This window comes from Epinephelus fuscoguttatus, linkage group LG4 (assembly GCF_011397635.1).
Source record: "Epinephelus fuscoguttatus linkage group LG4, E.fuscoguttatus.final_Chr_v1".
In the NCBI taxonomy this organism is placed as follows: Eukaryota; Metazoa; Chordata; class Actinopteri; order Perciformes; family Serranidae; genus Epinephelus; species Epinephelus fuscoguttatus.
In genome coordinates this window covers 31,780,537-31,802,030 of record NC_064755.1, presented here as the reverse complement: position 1 = coordinate 31,802,030, position 21,494 = coordinate 31,780,537, and the positions used below count along the sequence as shown (strand labels likewise).

Below are 21,494 nucleotides of genomic sequence, written 5' to 3'. Positions count from 1 at the left end.
TGGATGCCTGATTGGAGAAACTGTTTAATCTTTTTTGGCTTTTGTCCGGACGTACATTTTCAGTATGGGTCCTACGCATTGTTTTATAAATGTGGCCTCTGGCGCTCATTCAGTCTGCTGCCTACTTGCAGAAATGTATCTCCTTCCACCTCTCCAGCCTCCTTTATTAGCACAAAGTCTTACATAACTTTTGAGTGTTTAACTACTCACTGCAAGTTACTTTAAAGATGTAAAGGAAACTTTGATTTCTCGCCTGCCTCCACAGTGAACGAAGAATCCAAAAAAGGCAAACGTTCTTGATGAGTTGAAGTCAATGGGGATCATATTTATCATCAAGAAAACTATTCCTTAAGATCTGTTTACAAACTCTCACACAACTTGTGCAGTATAATCCAAGTCTCACTCATCCAGTCAGATGCTCATTACTTCCTGAACACATGCATTTTTGCTAAAACCTCAGTGTTTGAAACACTTTTATTTATGAGCGGCATGCCCTGAGCGTGCCTGAGCACACACGTGAAAATAAGCCCCACTTGAGCAGAGTTCAAATGCATATGTGCTCAGGCACGCTTCTTGGTCGTTCATGAGGCTGTTTGTACTGAAGCGTTTTAGATTAGTGGCTCCCAACTGGTGGATCGCAGTCCAAAAGTGGGTCACGGGTACATTCTGAATGGACCACAAGTGACTCACGAATGTGTCAAGTTTGTAAAAAACACACTTTGTTTTTTAAGTGCAGTGAATATCTGGTACAGAGGCTTTATTTTGAAGTGCCAGATCCTGCTGTAGAGTGAGTGACTAACAGACAGCTACTTGACAGAGACAGCAAACTAGCTCAACAACATGGCCAAACACAAGTATTCGCCAACTATATTAATCTGTGTGGACCTTGAACTAATGACTAAGGAGAAATCTGGACCCTGTAGCTGGACCAGTTGGGAACCACTATTTTAAATGTAATGTTTTAGTGAAAATGTGTGTATTTGTGAAGCACTGAGGATACGACTGGATAAATGAGACTTGCAGGAGTTGTGTGAGAGTTTCGTTAACAGATGTTTTGATTTAGTTTTGCCATGTTTACTTAAATTCATAAATAATCTTCATCTTTTTTGGATTCTCCGTTCACCGTTGAGGCAAGCAAGAAAAAGTTTTCCTCATGAATATCAGGTAATAGTTTTTAATATACAAATGGTGTTTTGCAAGTGAAATATTCCTTTCATGTATTGATATTAATTCAATGTTATGTATTGGAGCCTCTGCCAGACACTTTGTCTCAGCTTTTGCTGAAAAGCTTGTCACTAACGAAACCAACAATACCACCATCAAAGTGTCTGAACCTGCATCACACTGTATAAAGCCAACATTGTGCCTTCAGGGCCATTTCTCAATATTGTAGCTCTACAGTTGTGTTCGGTGTGAATGCATTCAGATAGAAATTTATATTTTTTTTCCTGGATGTCTCCCCTACAGATGATCAAAAGGAAATCTTTATGAAGATAACATTGGAAAACATACACTGAAAAGCACATTTTGATGCAACATTATCTGAATGTTAGATCAAAGCCCAAATGCCCCCTGTTCACTCAGTCCATCTTCAACCTCATCTTCTCAAAATGAACTGGATTTTCTGGCAGATTGAAAGCCATTTGCACTACAGCTGGCACATATAAAGAAAATCATTGCTTCATTTAACACCAGTAATTTCTCTGGAAGAGAAACCATGGCTGTGGAATACCTTAGAGAATGTGCTCTGGTTTTAAATGCTGAAACCAGAGATTATAATTTAGATAACCGCTGAAAGAAAGAAAAAAAAAAAGGGTAGACACAGCATAATTACACTTGCTTTTGTATTTAAATACGGTTTTGGAGTGGAGCATTTTGCTCACACAGCAAACTGAAATGTATTTAAATGATAACTGGAGAAGTGAAAGAAAGCGTCAGCTGTGGAGAAATACAGCAGGGCCGGGGAACTCAAACGCAGCACTGTTTCATAACTTACATCACAAACTCTTTAAAATGCAACACGGTGGTAGAAATGAAAACACACAGCCTCGTTCAGACTCTAACAAAATGACCTAAATTTATGAGCAGTCCACAGTTTGTGTATGTGGTGCTTCTAAATGAACATTAAAGATGCAAGAGCCACTGGGGAACTCCGACAGAGAGAGCTGGTATTTTCCACCCTGGATACTCCACTGCTAATTCTGCACTTGTGGATGTTCTGTGACACATCACGCCGAATTTGACACGTTATATTTTGAGAAATGACTCGACATGTTTTGAGCAGCGCTAAAGTACTGATAGAGCTTGACAGCATAAATGCTCTGCAAAGCTGGGCTCAGAACGGATGATTTATATTTTTATAATAAATATGTCTGCTTGCATGTTATGTTTTCAAGAGTCCCCATCTGAGACACAGACGACCAGTCAGTCAGTTTGTGTCTTTGAACAGATTTCCTTCGACTAAGCACATTAACATGTGGTTATGCAGAACACTGAGTCTCTAGTTTCCCACTCATTTTGGCTTGTGACCAGGGCTGCAATTATTCATGCTTCAACCATTATCATTAATTAGTCTTCTCATTATTATCATAATTGATTGATTGTTTGCTATATGAAATGTAAAAGATCATAGTGAAGAAAAACATAAAAAAAAACATGTCTAATTTTTCTTAATCAAAACTCCAAAGCATGAAGATATTCAGTCTAATATACTAATGACGAAAAGAGGCAGCAAATCCTCCATCTGAGAAACTGGAGAGTGGTGAACAATTACTCCCTCTTATTTTTTTGTTTATCAGTTAATAGGCGTTTTGCTTCAGCTCTACTTGTTACTTCTTGAAAACATGCCTATAGTCTGGTATCCATTTAAATGTAGCTTAAAGTTAAACCAATTTTTCAAAACATAAGCAAGCGAAAACGCAAATTTATGCGCTTTTCCATCTCCTGCCAGTAGGTGGTGCTAATTCCCCAGTCAGGTGCCATCATACCATTAAAGGAAAAGGAAGGAAATGAAGAAAAATGACAGATGTGTAATAACAGAGAGCAAATCGGAAAGTGAAAAAAGAGAGTTTGAACTAGGGATGCACCGATATGATATCTGGATCGAATATCGGCCGCAATATCATCAAAAGAGGTGGATCAGGTATTGGAAAATGCAACCTATACCTGAGGCGATCCTTTCCCTTTAAATCTATTGCGACGCGAGCTACGTCATACATCATGGAGCGAAGAGAATCTGCTGTGTGGAGGAATTTCACACTATTTCAACTGCTGTTGCACAATTGTTTATTTTTGTTAAAAATAAATAGTTCATCATTGCATTAATCTGTTTCATCTTGTTTCATTTTATCTTAGGAAAGAACTGTATAGTCATCAATGCCTGATGCCTCCAGTCTTTTCTGTTCTACATGTAAAGGTATATCGCTTTTTAGGTCAACCATGGTATCAGATTGGTATCGGGTATTGGCTGATACTCAAAGCCACAGCACCGGGATCGGTATAGAAACTGAAAAAGCTGGATCGGTGCATCTCTAGTTTGAACAATTAATTTAAAGATTTGCCCCTAGAGGGGTTCTGGCACCGGCTCTGTGTGTTTACACAAGTGTGTTAAAAGCAATTTAGAGGACAAAGAGAGCTTCCAGTATATCCTATATGATGACGATACGTCAATCTGTTTCCATTGTATTTTGCCACATTAAAAAAAGGAGTACTTCACACCTCTATTTCCAAACGTGTGTTTAGGAGAGGGATGAGAAGAATAAAACTTGTAGAAAAGACTCCTGCACACTGTCTGACTTGCAAAAATAATTATTTTAATGCTGCAATTTTTCGGTGACTAGACCTTCATCAGGCAAATGTCAGCTTTAGAACATCAGGACTAGACCTTCATTAGTTTTGCCCGATGAAGGTCTAGTCACCAAAAATTGCAGCAGCCTCCTGCATGCATGACTGTTTATAGATACACCAAGTGTTCCACCTTCCCTAAGCGTGACAACTTTTTGCGATACCTCGAGATTCACACAGGATTTTTACATGCTAATAGGAAAAGCACACAACAACAGGTTGATGGAAATGCACACAATATCTGTTCGCTGTCCTTCGTCACAGGACGTATATCTCTGTGACTTGCGAGCATTTATAATACTCAAGACTGTTGAATTGCAACGATGTTTAGAAACCAGAAAAGGTCAAACTATTCAGCATAAATAAGTTCAAACCTTAAAGAAAAGCCAAGAAAAAAACATGAAGCAAACATTCACAATTTCTTGGCCCCTCTGACTGAGCTTGCAAATACCATCAAGGGCGCCCAACACTCCAATCTACAACCAGTCTACTGTGTGAGCAGATGAAAAGCAAAGACAGAAAAAAATGGACCCAATACTGACCCAAAATGGGTCTCTGTTGCCAAGTTAGGTCAAACACACACACATATGGCCATTGGGTCTTTGTGTTACACAGCTGGTTTCCCAACTTTGCTTCCTCTTAAAGGGGCACTCCAACAATTTGGCACTGCGCTTCTATAGTTGAAGAAAAAACAAACAAAAAGAAATAAAGTATTTTTTAACTTTAGAAAGCTCCCTCCAGAAGCGCCACAGAACACATTTAAAACTGATGGGTAAACTAATCTTCATGGGTAGCCTATAAACAGTAGCCCCTTTAATTTATTCATTTAATTAAGACTTCCATATAGCTGAGATTATTACCCGGTAACAGGAAGCATAAAAAATATTTACTATGTAATAATGTTTTTAATACAATAATAGTGTGCTGCTCTCATCCCTGCTTCATTCACATATTCACACATTCATGTGGAGTGTCTGTGTGTTATTGTTTACTTTCACTTCTCAGTGTGCGTCTCCAGAGACGGAGCAATGCCCTACAAAACAACAAACAACTTATTGTTTCTGAGCCCTAACAGTAGCCGAATATACAACTCCCTTAGCTCTTGTTGTGCTCTGGCCTGCTCCCCTGCCTCCTGACGTGACCTTTGTTTGTAGCGATGTTGCATTAATCACCTGAGTTGGAGATAAAGTGGGTCAACACCGCTCCCGTGGAACTGCAGGGCAATTTGGAGGAAAAATAAAAGTGCCATCCTTCCTCCTCATCCCTCCTTCCCTCACACTCCAAACCTGCTTTCATTCTGATTTTTCAGCCAGTCAGCAGGTTTTAAATACTGCAGCATGTACATTAGAGTTAAGTACTGTATTAAAGAAACATGGAGCACTATAATAATTAGCTTATATACTTCCTTTGACTGTCTCTTTTTTTTCCTGCCTGTGTCCCGCTCCGCAGGCTAATCCTGGAACAGGGAGCCTGCTGGAAACAAAGGAGTTGGAGCAGACAAATGAGGCAGCCTATGCCGTATGACAGTCCCAGAGAAAAATGATTGAATTTCCCAGCTCTCCCTTTGGTACAGCCTGTCAGGTCCAGGCTCCTCCTCCAAGCTTCAGTGCTCGCTAGCCATATTCCATGACCATAATGAAACAAGAGGAAACACGTCAGGAAAAAAAGGAGGGAGTGCTGTGTTTTTTTTTTTATTCTCTTGACTGGTTTTCATGAGAGCCAGATGGAACAATTAATCCCCAATCAACACAAGAATATTAAGTAGCCTTAACTCTTGCATGAGGGACTTCGCCATCCTTGTGGCGTCCCCTTGGCTGATGTCTATCCAGCTAAACACACTGGCTCTGTTAGCTGTGTGGATCTGCAGTCCTATCTGACAGATGGGAAGGGTTTCTATAAGCCTGGCTGCAGCTTCCTGGATATTCTCAGATTCTCTCACACTGAAGATTTCTTTTAGAACAGTCCTTAGGATGTCCTGGGAAAGCTCTGCAAAAGTGCACCATCAGCGAGCAGGGCTATATTGTGGAGTTTTAAAGGAACAGTGTGAGAGATTTAGAGGCATCTAGCAGTGAGGGCTGCAGATTGCAACCAGCTCAAACCTCTCCGATGTGCAAAGTGTGTACTCCCATTTAGGAGTCATTTGGTGTTCATTGTTCAAGAGGTTTTTACCAGGAGCCAAATGATTTGCTGAGGTCTCTTCCTCTTCAAAACAAAAGGACTCAGTCATTTAAACTGCTACAAACACTGAATTAAGCAGTTTCATGTTACAAATTAGCAGGGATATAACGATCCATTGATCTGGATCGATATATATCGATTAAATGATCAACGATCCAATGTCATTGATCCAAAGTGAAAACATCGAACCATATCATCATCTTTAGGACACAGTTTTATTTTAGAAGTCTGTGTCACTGTCAAACAGCAGCAGCCAAGAGAAAGACGATGAGGACAGCATCATTTAGTCTGGAATAAATCAGCAATTTGGAAATATTTTGAATTTTGGATTTCGGAGAAAAAACAGGTCAACATACAGAGCACATGGCGTATGTAAACAATGCTGTTACTAAATAAAACATGACGTAATGCCTCATCCCGCTAACTTCTCACTACAGCAACATTAGCTGCTTTGTATCAACGTTTGGCTGGGAAAAAAAAAAAAACATGCATGCAGGCTGAAAGTCAACCATGCTGTTCTGTCGGGAGATGCAGCGACTTCAACTAATGGTGAGTAAGAAAAATAACCATGTTAATGTGGTCTGTTAAGTTATAAATAGAGGCAAAAAGTCTGCTAGCCGCTAGGCTAATTTATGCAATGTAAACATGCTACAGCTAATAATGAGTCACTGGCAAAAAAACAGTTGTTTTGTCCATGAACCTTGACGGTTATTACTGAGCTGAATTTGATTGTGTTAAATGATGCTGTTGTTTTATGGCTGTAGGGAGAAGTTTGCCTTCAGGGCTCTAAGCCAGATAGCCCTGAACTTTAGGAAAGAGACGATAGTGTGGGTTAAAGTGATAAGATTTCATCTAGAGTGGTCTCCCTGGCAGTCAGTTTAAAGTAAACTTTACTGCAATTAAGTGGTTACAGAAATTTACATTATTTATGTGTTGTTTTTATCTTTTATGGTCAAAGCAAAAAAAAAGATAGGTGTCTCTCCTAAATCACATTGAATTGAAATTGTATCATGGCAGTCTTTGTAATAGCGGCAAATATTGTATTGCTGTCCAAAGAATTGATATAATATCATATCGTGATGAAACTGGTGATTTACACCCCTACAAATGAGTGTTTCTCCAATGCTTTTGCCAGACAGGCTGCTAGCCCAGCATCTACTAATGTATGCTCACCTTTTTTTCTCTGATAACTTAAGATCCAGACATTTAGAAGGTTTTTATCAGGAGCAAAATTATCCACAGAGGTCTCTCCCTCTCTTAAATAAATGGACGGGGTGATTTATAATAGGTAAAACCCTTGAAATCTGTGTTTTTCTGACGCTACTCTTAAGAGGGCTGCTAACTACGGTGGCTGCCTTGAAAATGCGAATAGTCTTATCTTGAGCCAAGGTTTGGTTTCTCACGCTACCTATGTTGATGTAAACAGCTCATTCTAAGGTAACAAAACACAACTATTCTTATTTTCAGGTGATTATACACTAAAGAAAACATACTACTACTATCCGCCTGAATCCTAGACACTGGTCCATTAATGGCATCATTTTTGTATTTGGCTTCATTCCTAAGTAGCTTTAATCTTGTCAAATTTAAACACCATTTCTTCCCACAGTCACTGCCTTATGCTCTCTACAAGCTGTGGCCTCTTAAAGTTTCATCACACATATTTTGATAGCATAGCAGCATAGCGGTAGCATAAATCATCCTTGTTAAGTGTGCATGCAAAATATGCGAATACATATTCATTCATAAACACATGCTGGTAAACAAAGTCTGTTTACAACAAATTATTTAGCAGCTGTAGCGTTTATCAAGTCCAGTGCAGCTCTGCGAGCGCTTCATGGCCAAAACGGCTCCATATGCACAGAGTCAACATGAATCATCTTATTGGTCTGGAACAAAACGACGGTGATTATTCATGAGAGATCATTTGCCGTGCAACTGGGCCAGGAGATGATCAGGTAAAAGTTGCAAAGTTGGAACAAACTGGGCGTCGGGATGGAGTAGCTGGACCAAGTCACATCTGCTGGCTGTTTGCACATGGATATGCAGCAGCTGTAGCCAGAAGAGAAATGTGTTTTCATTCAAAGCCCCTGAGACGACCACCAGCCTTTCCCCACAACAAATGCAGTAAACCAGCTTAGTGGAGTGTAACGAAAGGATGAAACCTCTTTTCTTTTCTTTCATTTTTCGCCGTGGCAGAGTCCCTTATTGACAAAGACATTCAAAAATTGTGTACTAGTGACGCAGCTGAGTGCATTAAGTCTCCGCTTCAGTAAATATCGTCCATCACTTTAAGCTGCTCTGAGCTGTTACGCGCAAACAAACAGACTTACTTGAAAACTTCACCAAAAGTCACTGTTTTTACAACTGCGAGCCTGTCGTCGCCTGCAGCAAAGCACGATCCTGAAGGTTTTCTCATCTGTGTCCCATCTTATCACGCATCCTCCAGGTATGAGGACAAGCAACAAAGAACAAACACGTAGCAGCTTAGCTCGGCTCCTCGGGCGTCTCCTCTGTCAGTGCTTTTGTCTCATCGACTGCTGCCTCCCATCAATATCCCCAAACACCGAGGGGAGAATGTAGTGACAGTGGTAGTAAAGTGGGGCCAGTTTATCTGTTAAGATGTCAACTTCAGCCACATCTGATGCTGCTTCTGCTGAGGGACCATTTCTATGGCAGGAGGCGCAGACACAGCCGGCAGCTTGCAGGGGATTACTGATAGAAGTGATTGATGTACTTCTTCTGCGAGGAGAAAAGGCAGCCCCAGGCAGTAGACTCTAATAGTCCATTAGCTTTTTTATGCCTTTGAATTAACTGCATACATTGCTTTATGGCCTGCATGTAGCACTTTGAATCTTAATGAAATGTTTTTGTTTTTAATTTTATGGAGTTTATGCTGTGCACAAGGAGAAAGTGTCCGTCTTCACTCGCGTCCTGCTTGAACTGGGAATGCTCTGAAATATGTGAAGGTCATCCTTTCTGCTTCGGTTAAACAGACACGTAAACAAGGCTTTCAGCAGCAGTCCAAAGAGCATCAGAGGCTGTTTAACCAGCGTGTGTAACCTTGAATGTTGTGCCTAACATCTGTACATGCAGTGAGCCTCTGTTACACACAGCCTATATCTCCTGTGTGTCGTCACCTGCTGGTTTGAGTGGCAGCCTGTGGGGTGTTAAGTGTATGCAGGCAGATGGAGAAAGTGTAACATGTAGGTCATCCGGCCTCGGGAGTGTAGCGCTTACTGCCGTCGATTACACGCCTGTTCTATCTCCTCATCTTTTGGGGGGAAAAGCAGCATAACCTGTCAGCGTTAAGGTCCAGTCAGCTGTGCGGAGGCCTCAGATGAAAGAGTTGGAGGAGGAAACTGAGGAGTGGTGACAGTGCCAGAGGAAGTGGAGGTACATTAGAGGGGAGGCAAAGGACGTACGGTAACTAGAGCTGTGCCTTCAAGATAGAAGAGGCGGCACTGCTACTGGTCAGCCATCTCAACTAATGGAATTATGATCCAACTCATGAAATGTGGATGGGTCAACTAGTGCTGGACGATATAGCAAAAAAATATATTCATAATAACTTTCTCCATATTGACTGACACTGATATTCATCATGATATATATAACATATTAAAATGGTGTGGTCACTGGGATGGTAGTTTTTCGAGTGATTGAACTGGTGGGAGTCCAGAAGCCTTGTTTGGTTCGGTTCAATCGAACTCAAGTTCATTTGTCCCCTAAGTGCGGGTCATTTGGGCAGGTGTGAACACAGCAATCACACTCGGGTGCGCACCAAAACAAGCTGACCAAGACCTTCTTGAAGAGCTGGAACTCTGGTGCGGTTTGTTTGTGGTGAGAATGTGTTCCGACCTGGATCTGAACCAACTGCAGTCACGTGACACATTGTTTGGGTTAAACATGAGCATGTTACAGTCCTGGAGGATTATTAATGTGCACCTCCTCCTGTACTGCCTTAATATGCACATTCAGCACATCCAATGCATCAAAACATTGTTTTCTAGTTGGAGCCACGCCTCGTTTTCAAACTGTATGGCTTGACTAAAATGAACAATGACAGCAATATAGTCCACGATGAGCAGCGCCAAAATCAACCTGCGTAGTTGTCCCTCCATTGTGACATTAGAAAGTGTCACATTTATCTTGCAAGTGTACTCTTCTTCAACATTGTGTTTACTTCCTGTTTTTTCCGCATGGAAATTCTGACCAATCAGGAGCAGCTTTCTTGCACAAGGCATTTGATCTGGTCCACTTGTAAATGCTGCCGTGAGTACACGAACCAACTCTAGGCTATTATGCAACTTTCTAACAAAATTAGTCCCTGATTCAGACCAAAGCAAGACAACTCTAGGTCTGAGAGCACCCTAAATCTGCGTTCCCTCACTTCTGACTTCCATATAGAACAAATCGAGTGTAAATTAAAAGAAGGCAACAAGTCAGTGTGAGCAGAGTGGCCGAAGAAGCCACCTGTCTGCAAGTCTGTGCTCTGATTGTTAAATATGTGTTTGATAGATCGATTATACTGTCTGCCTTTTGTTGCACTTACAGATAATGAGGAATATCGTCCGTGACTCCAGTAAAATCCTGAAGTCTGTTTTATTGCCTCAGCTGTGGGTTCTGCTCTGAAGTTATGCTGCTGCCACTCTGTGTGCGGAGCATAACCCTCCTGCAGCAGTGACACAGAGATGAGGCAACACACGGACTGGCTGTTGTGGCATTTATTTCTGCTGTGTGATAGGCTGATAGATCAATTCATATCGAGGACCAATGTCCAAAGTTTATCATCGTTATCGACAAATATTATCAGAATTCCCCATCGAGACTGTTTTATTACCCAGCCCTGGAGTCAACCCACTGTGGATGAGACATGACAAGACATTGTGTGGATAAACCTGCTCACATCTTGGGAGAATACAGCTGGGAAGTTGGAGGGAGCAGTAGTATGTTTCTCCATGTTAGTCTCCTGAATGATGGAAAATGACAACTTGTCATTTGCACACGGCTTTGTTCAGAGCCAGGCTAGCTGTTGCCTGTCTTATGCTACGCTAAGATGATCAACTGCTGGCTGTAGCTTCATAATTAGCATATAAGCATGAGAGTGGTATCCACGTTTTCATCTTAGTCTTGGTAAAAAAGCAAATGAGCATATTTTCCAAATGTAGAACTTTTTGTTATGACAGGTTTCTAATTGAGTAACTGCAGCCGCAGCATCTCTGATCGGATGTTTCACACCAAACTGCTCCTTTAAATTCATCATGTTTGGAAAGCATTTTCTTGCCTTCATCAGAGGGACAACGGTCGATTGATGACAGTAAATAAGGAGAGAAGGAGATGGGGAATGCTATGCAACAGAGGTCTCTGGCCGGAGTTGAACTAGGGATGTTGCAGTTCACAGTCTGTGCCCTAAACCCCTTGGCGACCAGAGCGCCCCTTGGAAGTTGTCGCTGACTTCCCTTCTAAGTGTTTATGTACACAGGCCTGCAGCGACGGCTTTTTATCACAGACGCAGATATTTTCAAACACTGGCTCATCTTCTGATAATGTATGCCAACGAAAACCTCAGACAGGCTCCAACTGCCAATCATGCAACATTGTCTATGCAGAATATAAACTGGACTTATATTTCCAGGAACCTGACTTCACTACTCTAGTGTTTGTTGATTTTCCCATCTGAGTCTGTGTAACTACTGTAGAGCGGGAGACGGTGAGACTGCTGCAGTCTGCCTGTTCTGCGGCTCCGAGCACCTGAACAGCAGCTGCTACGCTGCAGCTCAACATCAATGTGTTGCAATTCTGTCTTTCAACCTGTGAAACTCAATTTGCATTTTCCAACATAAAAAAAAATATATACAAGTGAGAGCGGGAACATTCAGCAGAGGGATGGAATTAAATACTCCCTGATGTAATTCCAAATGCTGCAAGGCTGAGTTTGGATGTGAGCACGACTGCTACCTCATCCTCTCTGTGAGAAAACGGCTTGGGTTCCTCTTTACACCCAAATGTCTCATTTCAATAATAAGTGTCAGAATAAAATACGGGCCAAGGCCTGCTACAGTACAGCCCTTATGACTGCATAAATCACTCCTAGACTGTCAGCGCTACTGTCTGAGCGACTCATGCAATGCTCCAATGACATGAGAGGGAGGAGAGGAGAGAGAGAGAGCATACCACCAGGGAAATCTGACAATCCCCCAACATCTCTACATGAACCAATGTACAGGCCTCCTTTAACCCCTGCAACCACATAAAACACACCGCACAAGGCCCCTGGGTTATTTTTCACATTAAAGGCCCTACACGCTGCTGCTGAGGTTTTTATGCCCGCAGAACATTTGATGAATTCTGCCAATTTTCTTCTCTGAGCACCAATCTTGTGTGGAGTACTCCCTTTATTGCGCAACTCGTTCAAAGTGTATCAGCTCATTCAACCCGCTCTAAAATTCATGGTCCTCCTTTTTACATACGTTTATTACCCAATCTTGTGTCGTAATCGCTCAGCGCAAGGACAACTATTACAAAAAGGACAAAGGGAGAAGAGATCTCAGTATGACCTCTTCCAATACTCAATGTCAAAAGTGCTAAGCATCAGAGAAGAGGTAAAGAAAGCTCACAAATGCAGCATCTACTACTACTACCATTTCCTCCACTTCCTCCTTTATACATGGCCTTCTTTGCCCTGTTCTGGTCAGTAACACATTAATGTCTTACAGTAAGGTGAGTGCTATTTCTATAACAAGTATTATAAAGGATTAAGATTTGAAATGTAGTTATCACATCAGTTATTAATCCCCCTATAGCTCCTCTCCTCTCCTGGAGAAAACCCCCACTAGCACACTCACATCTGGCTTTTGTTTTAAGGTTACAGCTGGCTTTCATACCCAGGACAAATGACTGCAGTAGTCACGAATATCAGCTTCAATCGGCAGTGATAGAGACATGACACCCGGGTGAAAAGGCTCACGTTTGTCCCTTTTCTGCACACTGTCGGTAACTTCTGCAACTCTTTGTCATCTCAGCCACAAATTCTGTCCATCCCCATCATGGCAGCACTCGAACAATGGTCCAAATTAGAGATGTTAACAGTTGACTGAGGATAAGAATTATGACCAGTTAATGCAGTCAGTATGCGGTCATACCCAGGTTCCTATTTTTCATGACACAATGGCTGTGTCCTTAGACAAACTGAGTTCAACTTTTGGAACGCAGAAACGCGCACCGCATGTCATGTGACAAGGACCAACCAATCACAGCTGACAGACATCTTTCCCTTTATCCATAAATATCAGTCTGTGATAAATAGGGAGAAGTTGATCATTTCAGTGCAGGGCTGTCAGAGCTTTACATCTGTCCCACGGACAATAAGCCTACACACATAAACAGCGCCTGGAAGAAGATCATCTCTGCACTCTGGATTTCGGGTAAACAGGCTATGACCCGGTGCTTGTTGAGGTTGTCTAGCAACTTCAGACGCAACCTGTCGCCACGCTCTTGAAAGCTGGCACAGAAAAGGCCTGACCTCACGTGTTCCCGGTTGTTAAAGATGCAGCATGTGTACAGGCCCTTAAACTGTTAAAAATATATGTCAAACATAATATACTGGCGCTACAGGGGGAGATGATGAGATGGTGGAGCCTGCTGCTGCCCAGGCTGGGTCATACAGGGCAATGCCATGATGTTGCCCCTGAAAGTCAAGCAGCCCTCAACAAGGCAATGACCCACAGGCAAAGGAGGTAGGACCCTCCTAACTGTTCCCACAGCCCACCTCGTTACAAAAGGAAAACGAGCATTTTCCGTTAGAGCCCCGTTAGATGTTAGCATCCCTAGTCAAAATAAGTTGGCTGTTGAGTTTGAATGAAAGAATGAATAAGTAAAAGATATAAAAATATAAGTAACCATTGTAATATTTTAAATGGCCTACATGCTGCTTTCTGCTGTTTACTAACCTTGTTCTGCGGCATGTTGTTGAAGCTGAATGTGACACAACAGCAAAAGAGAAATGTGTACTCATCTGCAGAGAATGGGAAAATAGTCTATTGCCTATTTTAAGCAGGTTTTCCTGCGTTTAAAAAACCTGTATACGTGCTTGTTTTGGTGGGAAAAGGATATAACACCCTATTACTTTGACAATTTGGTGGTTGGCTTGTTTGCGGTCTTACCAGGAGCTGAAATCAGTTTGCTCTCTGTGGTCATTGGACATAGCAGTCTGGTTTATGTTGGGGAGGTGGTTAGCACCTAGCCACTGGTTTTGATCAATAAGTTATGTAATGAATTACTTTTCAAGTATACAACACTGATTTGGGGTCACTGGTGTTGTTTTAATGAAACTCTGCTGCTGAGACTGGCAACAGCTTCTCAAGCCCTATCAATACCCACAGCATGACCAAAACACACAATCGTGCCCACAGATAGGATGGAGAAAGACACAGACCCACAAGCATAAAGCAGCTGTCACAATGCTGCACATGAGAGATTGTTGGGTTAACATTTCATCACATTTCTTATTGTATTTGGCCCTTTTTGTAAGATGCGCCTTGTAATAATATCCACAACATCCTCCTGTTCTGCCTTTCCCATGAAATTAGATCAATACAGCGTTCCATCATCATCATCACTACAAGATTACAGCTGAATCCAAGATAATTGTACTATCATATTTTGCCTGGATTATGAAATTCTGTAGCAGATTTTAAATATGATTTGGGACCGGTGAGGGAAACGGAGTGCTAAGTTAATCAGCTTGTTCAAGGTTAATGGTACATGCAGGGTATATTTGTTAAAGAGATTTAGAGATGCGCAGTTAATCTCTGTGCTTAACTTTGAAGATCTTACCATCTTGGAGTGAGTTTTAATGTAAAATGGTGGGAGAAAATCGAATTAGAGTAAAAGCGGCACTTGGGTGGATGAATAACTAATGGATGAACGGCCTCTTCCTTGGTGATAACTGGTAATTGGTTTGGGGGGCCAGGAAAGGAGCGGGAGATGGGGGGTAGTCGGATGATGCTATGTGCTGTGCAGATCAGCAAAATGGTCTGGCTGGCGTGAAGAGATGTTGTAAGGAGTAATGGTGCCATCCATATGCTGACTGAAGAAAATCAAGTGGGTACTGTCATGGAACACCTCTAAATGTGCTGAGAGAGAGGCAGGAAGGAGGTACGACAAATGAAGGTGCCTAGCAGGAGTATTTCAACACTAAAAAGCCACAAAATACACACCACACATACAAAATTGCCACCACTGCTCTTTCCTCACTTAGTCTAATGTCTGTAACCCATTACTGTCATCTTCCTGTGTGCAATATTTCTATACTTACAGAGGAACCTAAATGTTAAAGGAACAGTCTGGTTTACCACTACTTTTTTTTGTTTTGTTTTTTTTACTTTTGACCATCAAGTGTATCAGCTATGACAACATTGTATTCACCAAAGTGATTGCTAAGGTCTGGGAATGCAGCAACAACAACAGTTTATGAGGGTGAGAAGATCATCACCACTCTCATAACTCTACTTTATGAAAATATGAAGCTACAGCAAGTCTCTGCTGGTTTCCTGGCAACCTCAAAGCAACAACAAAACTGAATGATATTGCTGCAAGTAAAATGGTAAATGGAATGCACTTGTATTGCACATCTCTAGTCTTCCGACCTCTCAAAGTGCTTTTACACTACATGTCACATTCGCACACACATTCACACCATACATGGTGCCACCTGCTACTCAGTAACCTTTAATACGCACTCACACACAGATGGAACAGCCATCGGGGGCAGTTTGGGGTTCAGCATCTTGCCCAAACATACTTCAACATGTGGACTGGAGGAGCCGGGGTTCAAACCGCTGATCTTCTGATTAGTGGATGACCCACTTTACCTCTGAGCCACAGCCATCAAAGTCTTGCTCTTGTCTTAGTCTTCTGCCTTGGTGGACTTGGAGGTGGACTTGGTTGGACTGCCAAGGTTTTACACAAGCACAATGTGCTACCTTGACTAATAGGGAACTGGTACAAACAAGTATTGCAGCAACGAGCCAAAGCAGTCAATGTGGCGTCTACGTATAAGTCTATTGTCTAACTGTTGAGCATTACTTGGCACAAATCTTAAAATGTGGCAAATTATTTTTAACTTCAGCACTTTTTACACTGCCTGTTCAAGACGGGAATGTCATGCTGATATTCCGTCTCATCGTTCTGTATAGAAGGGATGACAGTGTTGTCTTGCCTTTAGGCTGGCAGTGAAGGTAGTAAAAACACTGAATCGACATCTGTTTAAAAGGGACAGCAAGAAGAATGGGACAATGGACTGGATGGGTGGGCCATTTTGACAATGTGTTGTGTGCACAACCTAGTGCCGGAAGATCTAAAATGGAGCTAGTAACAGTTAGCAGCTAACTAAAAGAAGAACAGCAAATGAAAATGTTCGCACCCTGGGTAGACAATAAGGTCTCTGGGCTCCTTAACATCCAAGCAAGGGATGAAATCAGCCGCCATATAACAGGCTATGTTATAGCCATGTTATAATTTGCAGCCCAACACGTATATGTCACACTAGAGGCCGATGCTGTGTTGTGGCATGCACGCCAGTCATGCCTCTTTTGCTTTCAGGATACAGGCATGCTGTCTTCACTAACACAGTAGGGCGCCGTGATGCTGCCGTTGTTTAGTCCTGTGTAAAAAGCAAAGGCAGCGTAAGGAGGGGACTTCATAGCAGCCCCATAGTGCAATCTCTGTGTAAAAAAGGCTTCAGATGCTGGCTGAGACAGCCCCTCCTCCCTCTACCAGCGCTACCTGCAGGCAGTGAATCACAGCAGCAGCAGCAGCAGAGGGAGGAGGACAGGACAGGATGAATGACTGATACAGACTGATGTCTGTGTTCTTCATTCTTTCTAAACATCACTCAGTGTCATGATATTATGGGATTATTTATTTTACTGACATTTTAGATTTTTTTTCCAGTAAGATATGTTTGGATTTCTATAGATTATTTCTGTAAATCCTAACTCTGTGATCACTATATTAGCATTAAATAGAGGCTATTGCTTATTATGGTCTTGAACAGGACTTGATTTGCTCTGGACTTGGTTAGGTTGCTTTCAGACCTAGAGTTGTCTTGCTTTGGTCCGAATCAGGGACTAATTTTGTTACAGAGTTGCATAATTTCCTAGAGTTGGTTTGTGTTCTCACGGCAGCATTTACAAGTGGACCAGATCAAATGCCTGCTTAAGAAAGCTGCTCCTGATTGGTCAGAATTTCCATGTGGGAAAAATCCAGGAAGTAAACAAAACGTTGAAGAAGAGTACACTTGCAAGATAAATGTGACACTTTCTAATGTCACAGTGGAGGGACAACTACGCAGGTTGATTTTAGCGCTGCTCATCGTGGACTATATTGCTATCATTGTTCATTTTAGTCAAACCATACAGTTTGAAAACGAGGCGCGGCTCCAACTAGAAAACAATGTTTTGATGCATTGGATGTGCTGAATGTGCATATTAAGGCAGTACAGGAGGAGGTGCACATTAAGTTTGTTACCGGACCAAGACCACCTCTTCAAGAAGGTCTAAGTCTGGTTGTTTTGGTGCGCACTCAAGTGCAATTGCTTTGTTCACACCTGCCCGCATGAATTGCACTTAGGGGGCAAACGAACTTGAGTTCAATTGAACCAAACCAAACAGGGCAGGTGTAAAAGAATCCTTTGTCTCAACTGGTCCTGGACTTGGTTTTCACCACAGCCCTGCATAACATGCTAATTAATGAGCTATAGAAAAGTTGGTAGGCTGGTTTTTCTTACCTTGGAACAGAGCCAGGCTAGCTAAGCTAACCAGCTGCTGGCAGAAGCTTCACATTTAGCATACAGATACGATTGGTAAGATTGGTATCGATTTTACTGTCTAACTGGTAAACAGACTTGCTTGTATAGCACCTTTCTAGTCTTCCAACATTACATGTCACATTCACCCATTCACACACACAAATTCACACACTGGTCATAAAGTGCCACCTGCTACTTAGTTTAGACATTCGCATGCAATTTGGGGTTCAGTATCTTGCCCAAGAACACTCAGATATGTGGACTGGAGGAGTCGGGATCGAACTGCCGATCTTCTATTTAGTAGATAACCTCCTCTACCTGATCCACAGCTCTCAGCAAGAAATTGAACAGTATAAATGTCCTCTGTAACTACTCCTCTGACCATTTTATTTTGAGGCATAACACAAGGTGGTCGCATCTGACATGTCAGTTATAATTCCATATTACACAGGAAAACTGTTCACATACCACAATGATAAGTATGGTACAGTAGGTCAAAGTTGAAGCAGGAAGTTGGTCTGTAAACTGTGATGGATGTTTAAAATAGATTGTAATTGTATTGTTTTCCTTAATTGTTTGTCTCTGATTGCCATTTCCCCAAATCTCAGCAATCAAGTTGGTGAGTACAACATTCTTACTACAGAGACAAATAATGCCAAAACCCTCAAATCATAAGCCCCAAGTTGAAACGAACCAGATCTATCCTTTATTATCTGCTATTTCCCATGAAGTTTTAGGGTGCAGATGAGATGACACAGGTAGCAGATGGCACTAGTAACGCTGTCAAATGCCAGGAACGGTCTTATTCACGGTGGCCTGGGGAGACTTTGAAAGCGGTAAATTGTTTCCTTCACGTTTAATATGCTCATCCTAGCAGCAGAGGCAATTACCACTGGATAAGCACTATTTACATAAAGCCAGACACACTCGTGATCACAACAAAGGCGTCTCGTCTGACTTCCCCATCTCTGCCCTCTTCTACCGGCTCTTTGTCTGTGATGCTGTCGCACGGTCGCTGGTTTAGGAATGAGAGTGGAGGTCAGACGGTGGCACGTGGAGCTTTGACAGTGCAAATAATGAAATGGGAAGGTTTGAAAGGTCAGTGAGGACCCCTGCGGCTAGCCACTGATCTGCCTGTTAGCCATTAACTGAGGGCCAGTTCAGGTGGGGTGTCAAGGAAATAAAGGAAAGAATGAATAAAGGAAAGGAGGAAAGAGGTAAGGTAGGAAGAGAGAACAAAACTCTACAAAACAATTCATTTCGGGGCATTATGTGTGTGATTGTGGATATATTGTGCCTGAGGCTGCTGTTTTTAACACTTTCCCTAGAGGCAAATAGAGTAATTAGTGTCCCATCACAAATGTCAACCACAACAAAGGACTTGACAAGAGAGCGGGCGGGTAAAATCAAGAGTGCCTCGTGGACCGACAGCGAGCAGGTTTGGTCAATGCTGCCGATGTCAAAGAGAACAAAAGGACAGGATTACTGATGATAGCCTGAGGCTGCGAGGGCTGAACTCTCATTCAAGCCCTCTCTGCACCAAAGTCATCCTCAAATCTTAATTCAAACACTGGAAATGTTTCAGAGAAAGCAAAGCTGGGGGAGGACGTCTCGCAAGTAAATGGCTGGCTTGTTTTGATGAAATGTCAGGTTTATGGAGTCGCAGGATTATAAGGCCTCTCTGGTGCCCAATGAGTAAATACAAGGTTATTGACTTCAGAGCACTCTGCAAAGCTCAACACCACAGGGATCGAGCTAACATACTGCGAATGCTGCCAACTCTTTGATTTTACAAAGAGCAGTTTTAGAAGTCCTGGGGAGTAATTACGTTCACCTAACAACTAACAATCTACACTCCAGCAGTGAAAACCCTTAAATGCATTTTTTAGAAAGTGAAGACAACACACTCCACTTCTCTGTGTGATGAAGGAGACTGCGTATAGACCTGAGAACAGCACAATACTGGCATCCAAAAGTAATCCCATTTCAGCTGAAGGACACACAGCAGTAAATAAGATCAAAACTTCCAATGGAAAGCAGAGCTGTCCAATTAGGACGGCATTTGCAATGAGACAGTGATGAAGGTGCTGATGATAATCTTATCCTTGTAAAGAGCAGCGGCACAAAGCATGATTAAAAGGAAGGACATTATCTTAGAAGAGTGATCACAAGTGTAATCAATCTACTTCAAGGCTCCCCGCTGTGTTGTTCACGGCACAGCAAAAGTGCCAACGAGAGGTTAGGAGGAGTCGATGTCTGTGGTTTTCTTTCAACCCACTCGAGTCTCACTCCTTGTCAGGTCCCCGAGTCAATAAACAAAGGAAAGTGAGAGGAAATTGGATGCAATTCGGTGCTTCCCACTGTGTCCTGATTACACAGTTGGAACAGTGGAGGCAGAAATAATGCTCAGAAGAGCTACTGTATACTCAATACTGTACTTGTTTACGTCAGACTGGAGATACAGGGGAGGACACGAGGCCCTCATCGCTCATATTAGCCTCATCCAGGCTGCTCTCATGGCCTGCTCATATGTAAACCTATGAAAACGAATGCACCAGAATTCGTATATAACCCATGTATTCGCGAGGGCTGTGATCATGTGATGAATGCGCAGACGAGATTAAAAAGGGGGGCATACAGAGCGAAAGTCTGCAGGTTGGGGCAGTGGATGGGTCAAACTAACATAGTACTTTCCCCAGGAGACCTGTGTTTGTGTCCCGTGTGATACCAAGTGAGTTATTTTAAGGTACGTCATCACATTTCTTTAAGTACGATTCCTGTTAATGCCTAACCATGATTCTTTTCCTAAACCTAACCTACATAACTTTACTTTCCTAAACCTCACCTCGATACCTTTACATTAAGTTTGTAACATAATGAAGTCCAAACAAGTTTCTTTTCCTAAATCTAACCAAATCGACAGCTGCACTACTTTTTTGGGTGGGCTAATTAATTTTGATTACATACAAAACTTTGTATGCACATTTTCATTAGATATACTAATTAGGGATGAGCATGAGTACTTGAGTACTTCGTTGGGCGTCAGTATTTGCTTAACTCATCACTTCACTAATATATGTTTATTATGCATTTTGGACAATCTAGACAATTAACACATCTAAAATTTGCAATAAAATTTCAGCTCATTATTTTGTTTCCTCTGCTTAAATATAGAGTTGGAATTAGGTAGAAAAAATGAATTTTATGACTCAATCAGGGTCAGGCATCATCACACAAGCACCACACTGCTCCCAAATCATTGTTCACCCTCCTGCTGCACACAATTTAACAATGTATTTGTGTCAATGCAGAAAAGTACAAGGACACGCACACTTATATAAAGCTGCAGTAGAGTACATTCACACAGTCATGAACCAGTGACATAGGTCTTTATGTAGACAAAGTTGTACTCAGTTCTCAGGGTAAAAGTAGCTGCTCACTGCCATATATGAAGCCTGCCAATGACAGCAGAGACAGCACAGGACTTTGTGAGCCGTCTGGCCCCTTTAGTTTTTGAGGCTCTCATACGACCAACCTGTGAGTGCATCCTAGGCTGCCAAATATACCTCATATCCAGAGAAGGTGTTGAGTCAATTTGTTTTATTAATCACGTCTCTGCTGAATTATTGTTCTGGCTGGCTCACAAATGCTTAATTTAGAG

At 42.0% G+C, this 21,494-nt stretch overlaps 1 protein-coding gene across 2 annotated transcripts in view; it reads right to left on the bottom strand.

The window, feature by feature from the left end:
- The window catches only part of LOC125887749 (PDZ domain-containing RING finger protein 4-like), a 191,827-nt gene that overhangs the window by 32,182 nt on the left and 138,151 nt on the right, over positions 1-21,494 (bottom strand). The gene's annotated exons all lie outside the window — the stretch shown is intronic.